This window comes from Schistocerca gregaria, chromosome 3 (genome assembly GCF_023897955.1).
Source record: "Schistocerca gregaria isolate iqSchGreg1 chromosome 3, iqSchGreg1.2, whole genome shotgun sequence".
NCBI lineage: Eukaryota > Metazoa > Arthropoda > Insecta > Orthoptera > Acrididae > Schistocerca > Schistocerca gregaria.
Window position 1 is genome coordinate 35,324,437 of NC_064922.1, and position 13,748 is coordinate 35,338,184.

General features: G+C 43.3%; 1 long non-coding RNA gene across 2 annotated transcripts in view; it reads left to right on the forward strand.

Annotated features, from left to right (window-relative positions):
- Positions 1 to 1,784: 1,784 nt before the first annotated feature.
- LOC126354345 (uncharacterized) overlaps positions 1,785 to 13,748 on the forward strand; it is a 237,987-nt gene continuing 226,023 nt past the window's right edge. Inside the window, exons 1-3 of one of the 2 annotated variants that reach the window (XR_007565303.1) lie at positions 1,785 to 8,923; positions 9,276 to 9,351; positions 9,428 to 9,569. This is a non-coding gene — a long non-coding RNA (uncharacterized LOC126354345). Of the gene's footprint in view, positions 9,352 to 9,427; positions 9,570 to 13,748 lie in introns of both variants that reach the window. The other variant, XR_007565302.1, reaches the window with a different exon arrangement.

Below are 13,748 nucleotides of genomic sequence, written 5' to 3' on the forward strand. Positions count from 1 at the left end.
GTTACGATATTTGTAATCTAGGAATGCAGCAGAGCATACTAGAGCTATAGTATGTGGCTTCTGATTCCAGGTGAACATATGTCTGTGCACCAGATGGCCAAGTAGAACTGTTTTTCATTCTTTTAAAAACTGCTTGTTCTTACGTACATATCCTACAGTTTTCCCCCCTTCTACATCATAATGCTCAGTTATACTAACACATTTTAAATTACGTTAAAACATAATGTGATATATTCATGCCAATTCATGTGAAATAATTGATCTGTTCTCGTATCTAGATAAAACAGTAAAAAACAAGCAAGTAAATTAACTAAATAGATGTCCAACACCCCTTCGTATTGTCTTATCGAGAGTAAGGCCATGATTATTAAAAGTAGACATGGTGGGCTGTTTTGGGCGAGAAAATGACTGACCAGTGGCGTCCCCCACTTCTGTGATGTAGGGTTGCTGTTCCATATAAACTGGTGGCAAATTCAAAAATCCAAGGTGGAACAGTCATGCCAGACGAGCTGGAATACTGGGACAGGCTGTATGATGTCAGGATCCAAGACTTAGAAGAATGGGACTAGTTCTAAAATCTTATAATCCAAGGTGGCTGACTTCCAACATGGCGACCAGGGCGCACACTGGGAAGAACTGTCTCTATGATGTCAAGACCCACGTTCCTGAAACGAAGGATTTTACTTGCCCTCCCCCCCCTCCCCCCCCCCCCCTCTCCCGAGCTCCTGTTCACTCAGAGGAGTATTGTCACTACATACTGCTTCCCCTAACATCAACTTACATTTATAACTTCATTTAAACAAACACTAGGAGATGGAAAGGGGCTTCTGGACATATCTCTGTGTAGCTGCCGCCCTGTCATGTCTCCCCCAAGTTAAAGTGCGAACTATATGGTGTGCAGTAGGTACGCTTGCAAATTCTCTAAGCAAATACCTTGTCAGGGAGAGTTGCCTATTCCACGGTCGCCGAGTTCATGATCAACAGCCAAATCAAGAATTTCACCACGACTCCACACATGGTAACCCACTAAGAGCCAAGTCACAGCGCACCACTGCTGGCCCCAGAAGTAGGGGCAGTGTCGAACCATCAGCTTCTGGGTCCGCAATGCCACATAGGATAAGCAAGTCACCTCGGAGTTGCCCACCATGCTCCCGTGACAGCTCGGTACAGAGAGGCACTGTGAGCATATTATTGATCTGATGACCTAACTCAAAATTCTGATTTCCAGTGCTGCAGCCACAGCCTGATTGAGTTAAAATGATAGGAAACTAGAAGGATATATGAAGAACTCGTACTTTTAACCCAAATGGGGGGTCAAAATTCATGTAAGTTGAAAATAACCTGTAACCTACACATATTTTCTGCATGGAGATTAAAAACGTAGAGATGCATATTCATAATCTTTGCAGAGCACTCTTGTGCAGTGGCTCTGAAGCAAAAATTAATTAATTAATAGATTCAGGTACTATACAAAAAAAGCTGTGTTTGGAATGGACTGTTGCTGTTTCATTGGTAATAACAGAACCAATCACCACAGAGTCATTTTTTTCTGTATTGTTACTTCACTCGCCTCGCCCCATATGGGGTTGGAGGGGGGTTGGGGTGTCAACAATATAATTATCTGCTTTGCAACCATGCTAAGTAAAAAAGACTGATAATGAGAAACAGAAACTAAATTGGTGGCTGTTTTCTATTTTAAATTAAAAATCAAAGGTAGACAATTAAATAACAAATATACATACATATATATATATATATTAAAAATACATCGCAGGAGAGTGAAATTCTTCTGATAAAAATAATGAAGCTCCGCACTTTCACTTAAAATCTGAAGGACCTGCTATAGTGTGGAAAATTTTACTGGAGGAGGGTGTGTGTTCCATAAAGTTGATGGATGTGGGCAGAAATATAGGGATCTGTTAGATAGGGAAACTATAGAGCTGAGAGGTAGGAGTCGAGGTGGATAGTGGCAAATACAGTGGGTGGGCAAGACAGAGAGTGAGAAATAGTACATTGTGTGGGTAGGGTGGTGGTTGCATGAGGAAAGGAATGGAGATGGGTGGAGAGAGAGAAGGAGAGATGTGCCCTGATGTAGAGTGGATAGGTGGGGAAGTGTTAAATTGGTAGAGGGGATAAATATTGGAGCAGGTCTCATTGTTTTGGAGAGGGAGTCCGTAGAAGTTGCATTGGGTTAGGATATGGAATGTGTCTAGGAGTAGGGATAGAGGGATGTATCTGTGAAGACGATAATGGGATGATTGACAGCTGGTTTGTGAATAGTTTAGGAGATGAGGTGGTGTCCGATGTGAGTGAAGAGGTGTGGGATTTTTGATGGGAGGGTAAAGGATCCCGGTCAGGGAAGGTAAATTGATTCAGAAAGTGAGATGAACAGAATGGCATTCGAGGATTCGCAGAATTTTGATGGGGGAGATTCATGAAACCTTTGCATAGTAGAGGATGGGTCAGATCAGGACTTTGTAGGTTTGGCGACTAGTGGAGAGGTATAATCCTCAAGTTGGCCTGTTAGTAGTTTTTGTAGTTTTCGTCTGTTGTGGGTTTTCTGTAGGATGGTTAGTGGGTTTGTAGTTTTCGTCTGTTGTGGGTTTTCTGTTGGATGGTTAGTGGGTAATGTCTTCACCTCAGTTGCTGGTCGAGGGTTAGTGTGGTAGTTAAGTGGATAGGACAGTCGTAAATGGTAAGGTAGGAGTCATGGAGGCGGAAGGTGTGTGTCGTTTGTACTATAATTATTGCCTGGGTTTTGGAGGGGTTGATCTTGAGGAGCCATTGTTTACATCAGCAGGGAACGTGAACTGATTGAGATGGCTGGGTAAGGGTGGTTTGGTCATTTCAGTAGTGTAGAGGAGATAAAGGGAAGAAGAGAGAACAGACCCTTGGAGCACTACTGCAGTGGAATGGAGGGTACACGAATTGGTATTATTAACAGTGACAAAGAATGGGCGATTAAGTAGGAAGGATGCAATAAATTGGACATGATTCATTTGACAGCCTTAAGTCTAAAGTTTTAAAACGAGACCTGAATACCATATACGATTCTAGGCTTTTTCTGCCGAGGAAGACAAATATAGCAGATTTACTGAAGTGGAGTTGGTGGGGCAAGAGATGGGTGAAGTGCAGGAGCTGGTCATCAGAGGAGAAAGTGGGACAGAAGCCACACTAATAAACAGGAAGAAAGTGACGTTAGTTCAAGTGTTGATGGATGCACTGGGAAAGGATGGCATCGAAGACATTGCTAAATACTGAGGTGAGGCGGATGGGGCGGTAGGAGAATGTATCAATAAGGGGTTTGTGGGATTTGAGGAAAAGTAGGATTTATGATGTTTTCCATTGTTGAGGGTAGTAACCTGTGAGCAGGATAATGACGTAAAGGGGTGGAAGGGTGAGGAGAAAGGAGGGGGGAATTCTCTGATACGTCTTTAAGTAATGCAGTGATGACTGGGGGAAGTGCTGCGTTTTTTGTGAAGTACTTGTTTTATGTTACGTTCTGTAATTGGTGTGCTTAATTCTATTTATAGTAACGTAACAGTAAATATCCTCGGAATAGTGAAGCAACTTAAATCACTTAATAAAAGCAAGTCTTCTGGTCCAGACTGTATACCAATTAGGTTCCTTCTGGAGTATGCTGATGCATTAGCTCCATACTTAACAATGGTATACAACCGTTTGGTCTACGAAAGATCCGTACCCAAAGACTGGAAAGTTGCACGGGTCACACCAACAAGAAAGGTAGTAGGAGTAATCCACTAAATTACAAGCACATATCGTTAACGTCGATATACAACAGGATTTTAGAACATGTATTGTGTTCGAACATTATGAATTACCTAGAAGAAAACGGTCTATTGGCACACAGTCAACATGGGTTTAGAAATCATCGTTCCTGTGAAACACAACTAGCTCTTTATTCACATGAAATGTTGAGTGCTATTGACGATTTCAGATCGATTCCGTACTTATGGATTTCCGGAAAGCTTTTGGCACTGTGCCACACAAACGGCTCGTAGTGAAATTGCGTACTTATGGAATATCGTCTCAGTTATGTGACTGGATTTGTGATTTCCTGTCAGAGAGGTCACAGTTCGTAGTAACAGACGGAAAGCCATCGAGTAAAACAGAAGTGATTTCTGGCATTCCCCAAGGTAGTGTTATAGGCCCTATGCTGTTCCTTATCTATACAAACCATTTTGGAGACAATCTGAGCAGCTGTCTTAGGTTGTTTGCAGATGACGATGTTGCTTATCGACTAATAAAGTCATCAGAAGATAAAAACAAACTGCAGAACGATTTAGAAAAGATATCTGAATGGTGCTAAAAGTAGCAGGTGACCCTAAATAACGAAAAGTGTGAGGTCATCCACATGAGTGCTAAAAGGAACTCGTTAAACTTCGGTTACGTTACACGATAAATCAGTCTAATGTAAACCCGTAAATTCAACTAAATACCTAGGTATTACAATTACGAACAACTTCAATTGGAAGGAACACACAGAAAATGTTGTGGGGAAGGCTAACAAAAGATTGCGTTTTATTGGCAGTACACTTAGAAAATGTAACAGACCTATTAAGGAGACTGCTTACACGACGCTTGTCCGTCCTCTTTTAGAATACTGCTGCGCGCTGTGAGATCGTTACCAGATAGGACTGACGGAGTACTTCGAAAAAGTTCAGAGAAAGGCAACTCGTTTTATATTATCGCGAAATATGGGAGAGATTGTGACAGAAATGATGCAGGCTGGAAATCATTAAAAGGAAGGCGTTTTTCGTTGCGACGGAATCTTCTCACGAAATTTCAATCACCAACTTTCTTCTCCGAATCCGAAAATATTTTGTTGACACCGACCTACATAGGGAGGAACTATCACCACGATAAAATAAGGAAAATCAGAGCTCGTACGGGAATATATAGGTGTTCATTCTTTCCGCGCGCTGTACGAGATTGGTATAATAGAGAATTGTGACGATGGTTTGATGAACCCTCTGTCAGGCACTTGAATGTGATTTGCAGAGTATCCATGTAGATGTAGATGTAGATGTATGTTGTCCAAGTACTGCAAGCTGCGACCCAGGGGTGGGACACCGGTATTTGTATCTTTCTGGGTGGTAGGGGAAGGTAAGTAATCAAAATATGGGTCATCATGGATGGAGAAGATGTCAGACAGATAGGATGCAAAACTGTTACCTAGCTTTGCTCATATTGTCAGATAAGGGACGGTTGTGACAGAGATGTGAGTAGTGGGGTATGGAGTTGTTGGCGGTGAGCCAGTGGAATGCTTTTCAGTATTTGGAAGAGTTAATGGGAAGTTTAGCATTGAGCTTGGTGCATGTCTGGCGCTAGTCCCAGGGTTTTTTTGTGGTTAATAAGTTCCTGATACGGTTATATATTTGCTGGTCGTGTATGAGTGTATCCTGGTTATGAGTCTGCAAGAAGGAATGGCACATATCACATGATTCTCGTAGGAGTAGTAGAGCTTGTGGGGGAATGGTGGGGTGCTGAGTATGTATATCGTCTTAGTAGGAATGTGGATGGATATGGTGTCTGAAAAGGCCTGGTGCAGAAAGAATGTAGCATGAGGGATATGGTCAGGCTGCTGGAAGGACAGGGGGTGGTTTCCAGTTTGGGTTTCTGTGGATTCCTTGTTGGCATTCCAGTTGGCACGTTTGTAGTCTTGGATAAATCATGGAAAGAGACTGGAATAGGGTGCAAAGGAAGAGTTTGTGTGAAGGAGATGGTGAGGAGTGCAGGTAGATGGTCACTTCCAATTAGATCGGATACTTCTAACAAGGAGGTTGAGAGATGCTAGGATGACACTGGACTGGTGTTCCTTTCAGAATCGGTGTAGTGTGGGATGGGAACAATGTCACCTAGGAGGGAGTCTGTAAACAGATGCCACAGCTGAAGTGGGAGATCTGCTATCACTGTTGACACTTGCAGAAATAGCATAGGTGGGAAATGTACGATCTGCGTGAGTAAGGGATTCATAGGGGATGGGGTGATTAGGTAAGATGTAGATGGTGACACAGGTAAGGTTAGGGTCTGGAAAAAGAGTAACGATTAGGGGTTTGGTGGGAGTATTTATTAGGATTGTGGCCAAACGGGTATGTTCTTGTTGTGGCCAATTGGAACTCCACCTCTGACCAGCGAAAGGACATTATCAGTGCAGTGGAGGATATACAGACAGGTTCAGAAGGTGTGACAGGGTTGGAGAAACGTTTCATTAAGCATAAATTTATTGACGCTGTGTTGGCATAGGACATTCATCAACAGAAGTTTACTGATGAGGGGAGAGCGCAGGTTGTGGTACAAGATTTTGTAGGCCTGTCGCGCCAACATAAGGGATAAATTTGGTTTGTGCGGCATGAGGAAGTTAAGTCACAAGTTAGTGGCTCGTTAGGTGAAGATGATGTGAAGCTGTTTGTGGGAGTAGGTAACTTATGGAAAATGGACTGGGCAGCAAGGAAAATTTGTTGGAAGCTATTTGGACATTGAAATAGATGTACGTTTTGGAGGACGATTTGATAATAACTTCAGGTTTGGTAGCTGAATTGAGAGAATTGTTGGGGTCAATGGGGGTATGAGTGGAACATACTGAAACAGCGAGCTCATATTTGGTAGGTTGTGACTTAGCTTTGCATTTTGCAGAGTAAGTGGGGTGGGAGACATTGTAGGTGTCGCAGATAGGACACTGTAAGAAAATGGGAGACTTTGCAGTGTTAGCAGGTAGATGGATTTTTACAATCTGCAGCAAGGTGGACATTGTCACGAAGACGTTTTTGGCAGCTTTAGGAATGGGGCTGGAATTTTGAAGGTTAAACTTGTGGCGGTGCTGGTAAATCAGGGCTTCGTCATTTTGAAAAGGTGTAAGGTGGCAGAAGATTCAGAAAAGGCACAAAGGAGGCGAGTGGAAGAAGGTCATTATTGATCAGAAAGGGCTTCTCGAACTTCTAAATCTGGGTGGATGTTCAATTCAGATGCCACTTCCCCGTTTGTGATTTCAAGTTCGGCCTTTGTGAGTGGTGCAGTGGTGGGGAGGTTGAGGTTGTCATATACTTGCTGAAGAACACGAACTGCATCATGAGTTATTAAATCTGGTCCAGAATATCATATCTTGAAGATCTTAGAAATGTTGCTTCAGAAGATGAGCCACAGGAAATATTAATTAAAACAATTGCTTTACGAGCGCGCGCGCGCACACACACACACACACACACACACACACACACACACACACACACACAGGCAGTTTAAAACTACTCGAAATAAAAGAAACGACACTGCACAGTAAATTGCGTGGGCAAACAATAGTGTTATGCTTTGACATTTTAATAAATAACCGAAACCTGCAGTTGTATGACACCATGACTGGAAGTGATGTGGATTCGGCGTGGCGTTGTATACGTTCTGACGTAGGGAAATCCACTCCACCATCAATCAAAACAAAGAAGAGGAAACGCGCATTTTCGAAAGAATATCTACATTTTAATTATATATTATGTTACTTTATAAAGAAATTTTAAATTAGTGTAAATTTTTCGCTTCATGGACCACTCAAAAAAGATTATTCATATGTGATTACCTTAAAAGTTGTTTTATTAAAAAGAATATTCGCCATTAACATATACGGTGAAATAATACAGATGCACAATTGTTATAGGTAGAGGGCACTTTTTACTGTTACCAATCAGGTTACTCTTAAAAACTGCGATATAAGGTTTTAACAGATTAAAAGTTACTTTACTTATGACAGCGAACCGAGTATTCTGTGCGGACAAGTTACTCTGTAACTGTAATATATGGTATGTTGGCATTTAATACGCTCCAAAATTTCTTTTTGTAAACTAAGAATTTCTATCACTAACTGCATCTCTCTTATTAATTATAGCTATTTTTAACTTTGTCTAACACATCTGAAGATGGGCAGCTAGCCTGAAACCGGTAACTGAAAATAAAGAATGGCGATCGAAGACTGAAACGCCATATTTTATTTAATGAACGGTCGCTGAATTCCTATTGAGACAATCATGTCAAGTTTTGATAGAAATGTCCTAATTTGTCATACAGAAATTGTGGCAACCCTAGATACATAGAAAGGTGAACGTATAGTTATCGCGAAATTGGGGCGAGCATAAACTTTACTTAATGCCACGTTGGATTTTATGCGGCAGCAAACGCCTGACAACCAGCAGGACTCAGGCAGTGCTCGCAGACTGGCACGGACTTGTCCACCGATACCGGCCTGCTCAGGCTGTCCGGCAGGTTGGCTCGGCTGCATTCCTGTTGGCGCCTCGGCGGAAGTGCTGGGGGGTGAGGGGGTCGAGCATACATAAAGGCCACCCCATCCCTAGGCGGCTTCATTATTTCGTCAGGCACCATTGTGTGTAGTCGATTGTCTAGTTCTCGCTTGTCTGTGTTAGTCGTTAGTCGTTAGTTTGGTTCATCTAACACGACGCGATCGGCGGCATCGAGCTCCATCGGTGTGCCAGGGGCAGAAAACGGCACAGACTGTTAGAGCAGGGTGGAAAATTACCTGGTAAGTGCAGATTCAACTGTAACTTCTGTCTTGCAGTAAGAATTTCGTAGTATGGAATTAATTCCTTCTTATTGCTTCAGTGCATATATAACGATACCAAATCGTGAATGAGATGTATACTGAGATGCAGCAAACAGCAGAGACAGCGGCAGCAGCTGCAGCAGCGGCATCGGCGGCAGTGTAAGTACGTATGCCATCTTTGTAGTACTGGTGAGACCAGCGAGTCTGTAGAGGTATCAAAATAACTGTGAACTTTTTTAACTGAGAATGTCGTACTGAATACATGCCTTATTGTTTCGGCGTGTGTGAAATGGATAATAGAAGAGGCTGAGGGGCAGCAGCTGCAGCTGTATCAACATCTGTGGCAGCAATATCATCGTAAGTAGTGTACATATTTCTCATCGTATGTGTAATTTGTTGTGACAACGAGCCTGTGGTTGTTCCACGTGATCTTTAAATGTTACTTTTTCGCTAAGAATTTCATACTGTTGCAGTATATGGCGTGCATACGTAGTTTCTTTCTAAAAATTTCATCCTTTACTTTATATATTGTTGTTGTAGTACATGTTTTCGAGGATCAAAATAGATAAAACGTTACTTCCTTTCTTTTCACCAAGAGTTTCGTATTGTTTGTGTACATATATCCATTAATTTTTTCATCTCCATGGCATTGTGTACTCATAATTAAATTTCATCGTATATGTAACACGGCGCATATTATTTATTACAGATGATTTCCTGGCAGACGAAGAAGGGGGAGGGAGAGGTTTGTGCTGCAGATACGTAGGAGCCATCGCAAATTCCCTGTGAGTGTATATTCTAAAAACACTATTTTTGGTTCCCGTAGTTTTTGTGTGTATATATTTATTGTTGGATCATTAGGCTGCAGGTGACATCAGTGAGACGAATTGATGGACGCTACGCAGTTCAGGAAAGGGAGAAATGCCACAGTGGGTGGAGGAGATGCATTGCGATCTTCGTCGTGAGGAGATGAGGGAGATGCCGAGGAGCCACAGCGAAATAGGTAATACATACTCACGCTGCTCACAACCTATCAGCGTTCTTTCTTTCCTTGCAGCAGTAGCAGCAGGAGATAGATGTCCAGAACGTTTCACTTAATTCTGTTCGTTCTTCTTCCTCGCCGGCCTGTGTGGCCGTGCGGTTCTAGGCGCTTCAGTCTGGAACCGCGTGACCGCTACTGTCGCAGGTTCGAATCCTGCCTCGGGCATGGATGTGTGTGATGTCCTTAGGTTAGTTAGATTTAAGTAGTTCTAAGTTCTAGGGGACTGATGACCTTAGAAGTTAAGTCCCATAGTGCTCAGAGCCATTTGAACCATTTGATTTATTCTTCCTCCCTAGTACAGCGGCCGCGTTTGCGGCCGAACTCACGCAATACGGCACGGCACAGGTGCCGGGGGTGGTGAAGACTGCTTCGCCAAAGCAGGAACCGGCGAGGAAGTCTCCAGCCACCCACCGCTACCCTCGCCGCCGCCGCTGCTCTCACACGGCTCCCCTCTTACAGCCACGGCCTACTCTGTGGCTCGCGGCTGCACCAGCAACGGCAGTTGGACTGCTCGCTCTGGCTCCATTCTGCAGCGTCTCCCCCTCCTCGTCTTCGCGAGGTACGCGTCATACCCCTCAAGACATCACCGCAAGCAACTTCGTCGTCTAGTTGTAGTTATAACATTAGTAAGAGAGATGATCCTGTGACTATCGGCAGTGGAAGACATCAGGTCAGTGACACTAAACCGCAGTTAGAATACTCGGTGATTGTGAAGGCCTTTGACGAGCGAATATATTTTACAAGGATCGAGACTTCGGTAGATGGCTACCGCGATCCTGCCGCATTTCTAAGGGTGTGCCTTCCTGTCGTGGAAATGGAGCTCGTCGATGTCACAGTGTATAGTCAGCGCCAGCACGCCAGTCGGGAGCGACAGAGAAGAGACGGCTGTGAGAAAGAGGTCAGCCAGTCGCACGCTGACCGATCTCTCTCCAGGATGACAACGCGACAGCAGTGGCCCCAACGTGAAGAGGACACGGGAGGTTGCTAAGCTTTACAGCGACAACATTCCCGTGACCAGATTTGTACAGCAACGCGGTTGACTGTCATATTTGTGTGCTGCCGTTAGATAGAAAAATGCAAACTCCTCGTAGGGACCACTGTCATCTTACGGGGAAGATCCGCGGCGGAGCTCACAACACGTGCGATTTGAACTAGCAGCTACCAAGGCACATACTCCTTTACTTCCATAATTCAAGCGGGTTTGACGCTCAGCTTCTTGTTGGGAACACAGCTGATTACGGCTGGGAAGAGAAATCAGGTCAGTGTCTTGCCTGACAGCGTTGAGGAATACATCTCATTCTCCAGACGAATGATGCAGAGAATTACGCTACCTTTTATGCAAGAGCCACTCCAGAAACTCTAATCTCTGCCTCGAGTTGCATTTCTCGACGAGGAAATGTTTCAACTCGTGACTAGGAAGAGGGTTTTCCTATACAAATATCTGGATAGTACGGCTAAACTCAACGAAGCCACGCTACCTGACACAACTACATCCTCGAGCAACCGTACAGAAGGTGCGACAGCGGATGCAGAGTACGAGCATGCCGCGAGTGTCTGGCAGGAACCCGACATCACCACTTCAGCAGAGTATGCACGGCTTTACACGGACGCAGACGTGCGCTTGCTAGCGAACCTTTTCGTCTACATCTACGTGATTACTCTGCTATTCACAATAAATTGCATGTCACAGATTACAATGTGTCTCTACCGTTCCGCCGCACGGGATTAGTCGAGCGGTCTCAGGCACTGCAGTCATGGACTGTGCGGCTGATCCCGGCGGAGGTTCGAGGCATGGGTGTATTTTCGTCCTTAGCATAATTTAGGTTAAAGTACTGTGTAAACTTGGAGACTGATGACCCATAAGATTTCACGCACATTTGAACATTTTTTCTACCGTTTCACTCTCGAACGGCGCGCGGGAAAAACGAGCACTTAAATTTTTCTGCGCGAGCCCTGATTTCTCTTATTTTATCTTGATGATCACTTCTCCCTATGTAGGCGTGTGCCATCAGAATATTTTCGCAATCGGAGTAGAAAACTGGTGACTAAGTTTCATGAGAAAATCCCGTCACAACGAAAAACGCCTTTGTTTTAATGATTGCCACTCCAATTCACGCAGCATGTCTGTGGTACTATCTCCCTTGTTTCACGATAATACAAAACTAGCTGCCCTTCTTTGAACTTTTTCGGCGCCATTCGTCAGCCTCACCTGATGCGGATCTCACACCAAACAGCAATACTCCAGAATATGGCGGACAAGCGTGGTGTAAGCAGTCTCTTCAGTAGACCTGTTGCATCTTTTAAGTTTTCTGCTAATGAATAGCAGTCTTTGGATTGCTCTACCCACAATCTATGTTCTCGTTCCAGTTTAGGTTATTTGTAATTGTAATCCCTATGTATTTAGTTGAATTTAGAGCCTTCAGTTTTGTGTGACTTATTGCGTAATCGATATTTATCGGATTTCTTTTGGTACTCATGTGAGTAACTTCACACTCTTCTTTATTCAGGGTCAGTGCCACGTTTCGCATCATACAGCTATCTTATCTATATCATTTTACAATTCGTTTTGATAATCTGATCTACAAGACGGTAAATGACAGCATCATCTGCAAACAATCTGAGAGGGCTACTCAGATTGTCTCCTACGTCAGTAATATAGGTCAGGAACAACAGAGGACCTATAACACTTCTTCGGGGAACACTGGATATTACTTGTCTTACCCGAAAACTGTCCCTGTATTACTACGAACTGTGACCTTCCTGACAGGAAATCACGAATCCAATCTCAGAAGTGAGGCGATATTCCACACTCACGCAGTTTGGTTAGAAGACGCTTCCGAGAAACGGCATCGAAAGTCCTCTGGAAATCTAGAAATACGGAATCAATTTGACATCTCCTATCGATAGCATTCATTACTTCATGAGTATAAACAGCCAGTCGTGTTTCACATGAGCGATATTTTCTAAATCCGTGCTATGTGTCAATAAATCGCTTTCTTCGAGGTAATTCATAATGTTCGAACACAGTGTATGTTCCAGAAACCTGCTGCAAATCGACGTTAGATTGGTAAATATGGAGCTATTGCATTAGCGTACTCAGAAAGGAACCTGACTGGTATACAATCTGGACCGTAGGTCTTAAGCTGCTTTGCCACACCAAAGCCTGATCTTGGCAGTTGTTCTTGATTGGAATTCTGGAATATTAACTTCGTCCTCTTTGGTGAAGGAGTTGCGGAAAACCGTGTTTAATAATCTGCTTTAGTGGACTGTCATCAGCGACTTCACCGTTATTATCGCGCAGTGAAAGTATTCATTGCGTCTTGCCACCGGTGTGCTTTATGTATGACCAGAATGTCTTTGGTTTTTTTTCCAGATTCCGAGACAGAGTTTCGTTGTGGAAATTATTAAAAACATCTCGCATTTAACCACGCGCTATAATTCGAACTTGTGCAAAAATTTGCCAGTCTTGGAGATTTTGGGTTCTTTTAAATTTGGGTCGCTTCTGCAACAAAGACCTACCAGTTTTGTGTACCATGGGGGATCACTACCATCACTTGCTAATTTACATGGCATATATCTCTAAATTGCCGTCGATACTATCTCTTTGAAATCTTTCCACACCATTTATACTCTTACATGATCGGATCGGAAGGAACAGAGACTGTCTGTTAAAATGACGTTAAGAATATTATTATCAGCTTTTTTAAATAGATGTACTTTGCGTTTCTTTTTGATGGTTGTGGGTGTTACGGTATTCAGCCTAACGGCAACTGCCTTGTGGTCGCTACTCCCTGTGTTCATCACGATACTCCCTATTTGTCCAGGATTATTTGTTGCTAAAAGGTCAAGTACGCTTTCGCAACCATTCACGCTTCGAGTGAGCTCGTGAACTAATTGTTCAAAATCATTTTCTCAGAAGGCATTCAGTACAATTTCGGATGATGTTCTATGCCTGCCAGCGGTTTTAAACGTATAATTTTTCCTGCATATCGAGAGTAGATTGAAGTCACCACCAACTATAATTGTATGAATGGAGTACCTATTTGAAATGAGACTCAAGTTTTCTTTGAACTGTTCAGCATCTATGAGTTTGGGGTCGGTAAAACGATCCAATTAATAGTTCAGTTCGATTGTCAAGTA